The sequence below is a fragment of the Chroicocephalus ridibundus genome, chromosome 3 (genome assembly GCF_963924245.1).
Source record: "Chroicocephalus ridibundus chromosome 3, bChrRid1.1, whole genome shotgun sequence".
NCBI lineage: Eukaryota > Metazoa > Chordata > Aves > Charadriiformes > Laridae > Chroicocephalus > Chroicocephalus ridibundus.
The window spans coordinates 10,076,466-10,084,192 of record NC_086286.1 but is presented as its reverse complement, the minus strand read 5'-3'; positions in this window follow the sequence as shown (position 1 = coordinate 10,084,192).

Here is a 7,727-nt window from a genome sequence, read left to right as displayed (position 1 = left end):
CCGCCGCCGCCCCGCCCCGTGTTTACAGCGCCGCCGCGCCCCGCCCCGCCCCGCCCCGCCCCGCCGACCGACAGACCCACCGACCGAGCGGCCGGCTGCCCCGGCGCTGCCCTCCGCCCTGTTCCCCCCCCCGCGGGCCCCGTGCGCTCGCAGCCCCGCACCCCGCCGTGTGCGCTCACACCGCACCCCCCCCCCCGCCGCCTTGCAGCGTTCACGCACCCCTCGTGCACTCGCACCCTTACACCCCCCGCTGTGCAGCGCGCTCGCACCTTCACGTGTCCCCCCTCGCACTGTGCGAACGTCCATTCACACACACACCCCCCCCCCGCGCCGTTGCACTGCGCGCCCCCATCTCTACACAACCCCCCCTGCGCTGGGGAACGCGCGCCTCGACACCCCTCTCGTCCACTCGCACCCCCCCTGCCTTGCACTGTGCACACGTACATCCAGGGACCCCCCCCGGCCTCGCACCGCGCGCTCGCAGCCCCTTGGCACGCGCCGTGTGCGCGCCCCTTACGCGGGCTCGCTCTGTACACACGCACCGCACGCGCCCCCAGGCGCGCCTTGTCGCGCACCCCCCCCGCTGCGTGTGCACACCCGGCGCCGCACGCTGTGTGCTCTGCGCACACACCTGTACACGGCCCCCCCACACACCCCAGACACACACAGCCCCTTGCACGCACACGTTACACATGGCCGTCCACAGCCCCGTGCACGCACGCAGCACAGGGCACACGCACGTCTTACGCATACCTGCCCGCAGCCCCTCGCACACACGCTGCCCGTGCACACACAAGCGTTACACACGCCTGCCCACAGCCCCTTGCACACACACACACATTACACACGCCTGCCCACAGCCCCTTGCACGCACACACACACACACACATTACACACGCCTGCCCACAGCCCCTTGCACACACACACATTACACACGCCTGCCCACAGCCCCTTGCACGCACACACACACACACATTACACACGCCTGCCCACAGCCCCTTGCACACACACACACATTACACACGCCTGCCCACAGCCCCTTGCACGCACACACACACACACATTACACACGCCTGCCCACAGCCCCTTGCACACACACACATTACACACGCCTGCCCACAGCCCCTTGCACGCACACACACACATTACACACGCCTGCCCACAGCCCCTTGCACACACACACACATTACACACGCCTGCCCACAGCCCTTTGCACACACACACACACATTACACACGCCTGCCCACAGCCCTGTGCACACACACACACACACACACATTACACACGCCTGCCCGCAGCCCTGTGCACACACGCGGCCCCTGGCATGCACATGCGTTACGCGTGCCTGTAGGCAGCTCCTTGAAGACACACAGCCCCGTGCACACACACATGTAACACCCGCACACAGCCCCACGCACGCACACAGCCCGTGGACGACTCCCCAGCACTGTGCACACACACAAACACACACACACCCCCCGCACCCTTGAAGGTGCGCCCTTCTTGCACCCTGCAAACACCCAGCTCCGTACGGTGCCTGGTGCACCCCCTGCACCGCGCCCCCTTCCCACTGCCCCCCTTTGCACTGCGCGCACACACACACACACGGACGTGTGTGCACCCCCCTGCTCCCCACCTCGTCCAGGCTGTGGGCGCATGGCATCCGCCTCAGCTCCCACACGGTGCCAGCGTTCCCGGGGCAGGAGGGAGGCCAGCCGCCCCGGCAATCAGTGTCACCCAGCGGAGCCTGATTTTACCGTGGAAGAAAAAAAAAAAAAAAATAGAAAGAAAAAAAAAAACACACAACAAACCACCACCACCCAGAAGCCTCATTTACGATATGTTTTGCATGAACAATCACAATATTATTTTGTGGTGACTAACTCAAACCTGTGCCCTGGCAGCCGGGAGCTACCGACCACAGCTTCCTCCAGCCCCATCGCCCGCGTCGGGAGGTGATCGGGGCCACGCCACTCCATCTTCTACCTCTCCTTCCGCGGGTCCATCACGCTGGCAGGTGGCATGGGACACGAGGCTTCAAATAAAGGCACTGGCTGGAGAGGGGGATGGTGCAGGGGTAGCACCCCAGAACACCCCAGCCTGGTGCGGGGATGGGAGCTGGGGCATCCTTCGAGCAGCAGCATCACCAGCTGGACCCACCGCAGCGCAGAGGAGGGGGACTGGGCACAGCCGCCCCGGGGACTGAGCTTTGCTGATGGAGCGGGTGCTGGGGGGACGACACATGGGCTCCCTCATCCCACCCAGCGTCCCCCTAACCAGGCAGCGGTGCCCGGTGCTTCACCAGCCCGAAACTATGGGGACTCTGCGGCCACCACCTCACCTTTCAGCGCCTCGCCCCCAGCTACTGTGCAAATGTTGACTTGCGCGTGGAGCCCAAGGACGGCGGTGGCGTCTGCTTCGACACCCAGCCCTTGCCTGAGTCAATAAACACCCTTATAAAAACAGAGATGCCCGACACTTTTGCTAACGCCGGGTGCTGTTCACCTTCCTCCACTGCAAGGGAGGGAATTTCGTCGGGGAAATTAAAATAAACCCCCCAGGAGCCCTGGTGAAGCAACCTGGCTTGCGGCGGGCAAGCTGTGCCAGCTGAGATCTCGGCAAGCAGCCTGCAGCGCGTGGGGACATCTTGTCCCCCAGCTGCCGCCGCGAGGGTGTGCCTTTATCAGCCGAGGCCGGGGCTCCCCTGCCCTGCAACCACCACCGAGGCCACCGGCGCCGAGACGGGCTGCAGGGGTTGACTTTGCTGCAAACCTTTGGGCAACTTGCTTCGGTCCCCGCTGGCCTCGTGAGGGCTCATTAGCCCAAGCGCCTCCTCCTCACTGCTGACGGGGTCGCACGCTGCTCAAGCGCCTGGATGATAAATGTGGTCCCAGCTTTCGGGGTGACCTTGCCCTCCATGATGGATGCTGCTCCGTCCGCTGGCACTGGCACCTCTGTCACCAGCGGGAGCTGGGGAGAGCACTGTACTTTCTCTAGATGGATCGCAAAACTGGATCGGAGAGAGATGGGAAGGTGGCCCCAGCCAGGTTCCAGGAGGTTCAGGGTGGAAATTGCCTTGTCCAGCCCCCAAAACGGCCCCACGTGTGCCAGATGTGCAAGACCCTGGGATAGTCTGACACGCTGATCTTGCCTGGAGCCAGGAGTGTCCCTGGCTGCCCTCCTGCCAACCGCCCCAGCTACAGCGGCTTCCATCCCCTTCATGCCGCTCTGACGAGATGGGAAGGAAAAGGACCTGCAGCGGGTGCTTGCGTGAGAAAAAAATATTTTGGGAAATTCATTAGGAAAACTCATTTGGTAAACAATTTGAAGTCGGGGACCAGCAACAGGAGGCAAAGGCTTGAGGGTCCCTCCTGCCAGCTTGGCAGTACCATCGCCTTTCCACACTGGGGTCCCGCCAGCGAGGGAGAAGCAGGGCTGAAATTTAGGCTTGTGCCTCCTTTCCCGGCCCTCCAGCAGCGGTACCCGCGGCATAGAGCTGGTGTGGCTCTGTGAGGGACCACCTGCTTCCCGAGCGCTTCCCCTGGGATCTAGGAGCCGCCCAAGGCTTTGCCACTTCGTTGGGGACCGATGAGCATCCTGGGGGGCCCATGGTGTTGTGACAGAGTGATAGGGGGGGTCGCTTGCAGAGGCGCGAGGGCTGCCGGGGGCATGGGGCCAGCAGGCAGATGCTGCGTCTATTTTCTCCTCCTCGTTCATTTTGGTTTCTGTGTGGGTGGCTCATGTGAACAGAAAGGTGATGGGGAAAGCATTGTGCGAGAACAGCCTGTCCTTTCAAACACCTAAATTTAAGGCAGCGATTTTGGTGCCTTTGCAGGGCTCACCCATGCCCACAGTTTTTTGGAAAGTCGCGACAGCCACCGGCTTCACCCCCTCTTTCTCCGAGTGCATTTTTCTCCCCTGAATCATGGCACCAGCCTCCTGGAACAAATCTGTTTCGACTTTGTCCTCGTTCCTATTGTTGTGAAGCATCTAAGAGGTATTTGCACCTAAGCCACATCCCAAAGGTCGTCTAATTTTCATCAGTCCGGCACGGCACTCGTCGGTGGACGTGGTTGGAGAGAGGTGGAGTTCGCAAACCTTCCTCTCGCCGCTGCCTCGGTCTCCACAGCATCCGTCCCCCAGCCCCCTGGGGACAGTGGGTCAGGGATGCCACGTCTCAGCCCTCATCCTGCACTAACAACCAATTAGCAAAGCTCCCCTTGGACGCACTGGCATCTGTGTTGCAGAGATGCCACCAGCTGTAGGGCACTTTCTTGTCTCCCAGGTGGAAATTAGAAGGGAGAAATTAGAGGGGAGGTGGAGAAGGTTGAATAAAGAGGATGGTGGGGATCCCGTGCCGTCGCAGCATCCCAGTCCCTCAGCGATGGCCGGCACTGGTCAGCTGCATCTCCCACCCAGCCCTCCCTCTGCACTCTCCCAGCAGGCTGTCACTGCCACCGGGAAGCGTGAGGGAAGGAGGGATGGAGGAAAGGAGACAGTGCCCTGCTGGGGTGGAAGGACCCCTGACGCTGCCAGCACAGCCCCAGTGAGCTGAAAACCCCCAGTATCACAGAGAAAAACCACCCCCAAAACAACCCCCTCCCGACAAGCAGCTGCTCACCAAACCCATTTTTAACTATACAACACACCAACGGAAAAATGCAACTTCTTCTTCTTCTCCTCCAGCCCGTTGCGATAAATGTTATTTCACTTGGCGCTGGCAGATAAAATCAAGTTTTAAGCCACATGCCTTAAGTATGAAGCTTTATCTGAGCTGGGTTTGGAGCCTGACCTTTACCGCGGCATAGCGCCGTGCTCTCTGCTGAGCACCGCCGGCTTTCAGCCCCGGGGAGCGCCGGGGCACATACAGCACCCGAGGCACCTCCAAGGGGCCAGGGAAGGAGAGAGAGGAGGGAGAGGAGGTTTTACTGGCCAGGGACGGGAGAGAGGGCTGGAGGGGCTCAGGGACGGACGAGTTGCCCGGCAGAACAGGAGGCACACGTGGGTTAGGGCAGCCAGCGCCAGGGCAGGCAGCTGGGCACAGATGTGGTGAGAGCAGCCGCGAGACGTGCACAGAGCTGCCACCGGGCTCAGGCACCTGTAGGTGACGTCACCAGCACCGAAAAGCTCCAAAACCTGCCCACCCCCACCCAAAGGGTGACTCTGTTGGAATGACCGGGCGTCACCTTCCCCGCGCCTCAGGTCCACGTCCCCTGTGTCAGGCAGGGACCAAACCTGGGTCTTCCACATCCCAGGTGAGCATTGAGTCATTGAATTTTAAAAAAAAAACCCAAATCAAAACAGAACCATTACTCCCCCATCAGCTTGCTCCGTGTCCCTAGTGGCTACTATGAGTATGCAAAAGTTATATATATAAAAATAGGGTTCTTTTAAATATATATTTTTTTTTTTATTAAAGAAACATCTAAACCATCTCTATGTTGGATGTCATTATTCTTCACCCATCTGCAGTGGTGATAGTGACATGGTGATGGACCAAGAGGCTGTAAGCAGCAGCAGCTGCCTCTTCCGGAGGCAGGAGTGGCTGAGAACGGTCCCATTGTGACCTGAGTGGTCCCTGGGCTGGGGCATCACCTGGGGGGACGGTCGCTTTGACTCACTGCCGGCCCCAGGTAGTTTGTTACCTGGTTAATGGTCATTTCGAGCTCGGTGAAGTTATTTGTCGTCTCTAATGGGGCTGAGTGACGTTGCCTTGGGTGACATTAATGCCTCACCTGTACGTGAACCAGGACCACTGCTTCATTAGTGTGCGTCTAACTAATTAGCGAAGCGCCTGCAACTTTTAACAACTTCAAAATACCGCAATTAAGAAATTTGGCTTCTGTGGAGTGATGGTAGAGAGATGCTGCCGGTAGCAAGGGCTTGACCAAGGGTACTCGGTCATGGGTTGCCACCAGCAAGAAATGGAGGGCTGGGGAGAGAGGAAGCCCTAGACCCTGGCTGGGGGCACTGGCTTGCCACTGAGGCACGTTACAATGGCAAAGGGTGAAAAATGAGTAAACTTGGGTTTTCTGCAGAAGAAAAAGCAAACCACCCACGCGCCAGGAAATCTCTCCTCTCTGTGTGGGTGGTGGAGGCCCCAAGATGAGTTATCTCTAAAGGGCGACTCTGGGGATACCTAGAGATCTTCATCAGTGTGGATTCGGCGCGCGCCGAGGAGGAAATATCAGCGTCGCCAGCTGGGGCTTTGGGTTGTTGTGTTGTTTTTTTTCAAAGCTCTTTTTTAGCAGCTCGTTTTAAAATCGGTTAGAAAACAAGACCCTCCACCACCACCCCCCCCAGTCAACTCTCCACGGACCCGATCCCACAGCCATCACGCCACTTGGCCCCTCCCAGGGTGGTTTTACCCTTTATCCCTCCTGCTTCCCCACGGGATGCTCATGCGAGGGAACAGCAGGAGCAGGTGCCTGGCGGTGGGGGGCTTCTCTTTAAGGCTGTTTAGCAGAAAATAATGGGGGCACGGGCAATCTGACCCTGACCCTGCACCAGCATGGGCAGGCAGCATCGCCTCAGCCATCTCCACCAGCTACCTCATCTCAGACCTCCGCTCCCCGCACCGGGGCTCAGCTATAACCGTTCATAGCAAAACTAAGAGCCCGGAATGATAAAATCAAGTTTATCGCAAGCAAAAATTCCATCCCCCTCCCCCGCCCCGGCCCCGACGCATCCCCGCAGGCATCCTCGGTGCTTAAACCCATGCCCGGCTTCCCTCAGATGCCCTTAGCCATTGAGCAGGAGCTGTGTGGGTGCTCGCCAAGCGAGGAGGGACGCGCGGCGAGTTGTAGCGAACACCTATCTACCATATATAACAATGTGAAACTTCTACACCCACGTGAGCTCCTGCTCCGCTCGCAGGGGGGGCTGACATTTAAGCTGTAGAGGCTCCCGCACAGCTGGTGGGGACACACCTGTAGCACAGCTGAAAAAAAGATCACTACCCTGGGGGGGGGGGGGGGGGGGCCGATCAGAAATGAGCGCAAGTAAGCGCTCCACCGCCCTCATAACACAGGGTCATACACCGCTCCGAAAAGCGTGTTACGTTATGAGACGAGAATCTAAATCCATATGTTTACTATATATATATAAAAACTTCAGCCTGGCAGAGATTTTTGCCTGGACAGAGCTCTGGCTCATAAGAAAATTACACGAAAGAGGAAGGGGGCTGGGGGGGAAGACAGCCCCAGCGCCGAACGTTTATATTTCCATCGGCTACAAGGAGGTTTCTCCAGCTGATCTCCCTCACGGCGCAGCTCGCTACAGCTGCCTTGTTAACCAGCTGCTTCGTATCAAACCCAAAGGCTTTTCCGTAGGCCACAGAACGCCTAACAGGAGGCAAAGCAGGTTGCGTGAAAGGGTAACCTGAGGGCTGCTTGCCGCGAGGGCAGGCAGAGGAGCCCCAGCTTGCAGGGAAGGAGGTGCACCCTGCTGCTGGAAGGAAACCACCTGTATTGCTGCGCGGCATGGGAAAAGTTTTCCCAAAGCGAGGAAGGAGCAGCGCTGCCGGATCTCCAGGAACCGCGGGCAGGTGGAGAGGCAGCCGCAAAAGCCGGGCCCGCAGCACTGCGTCCTACGGGGAGGCGTTGGAGCGGGGCGGGTTTGCTGCGGGTGGCAGGGAGAAGAGCAGGAGAGCAACGGGAGACCCGGGAAGAGCAGATAAACAGCCAAATAGTTGAATTACCCCAAATGACGAGTTTGCTGGGGGTGGA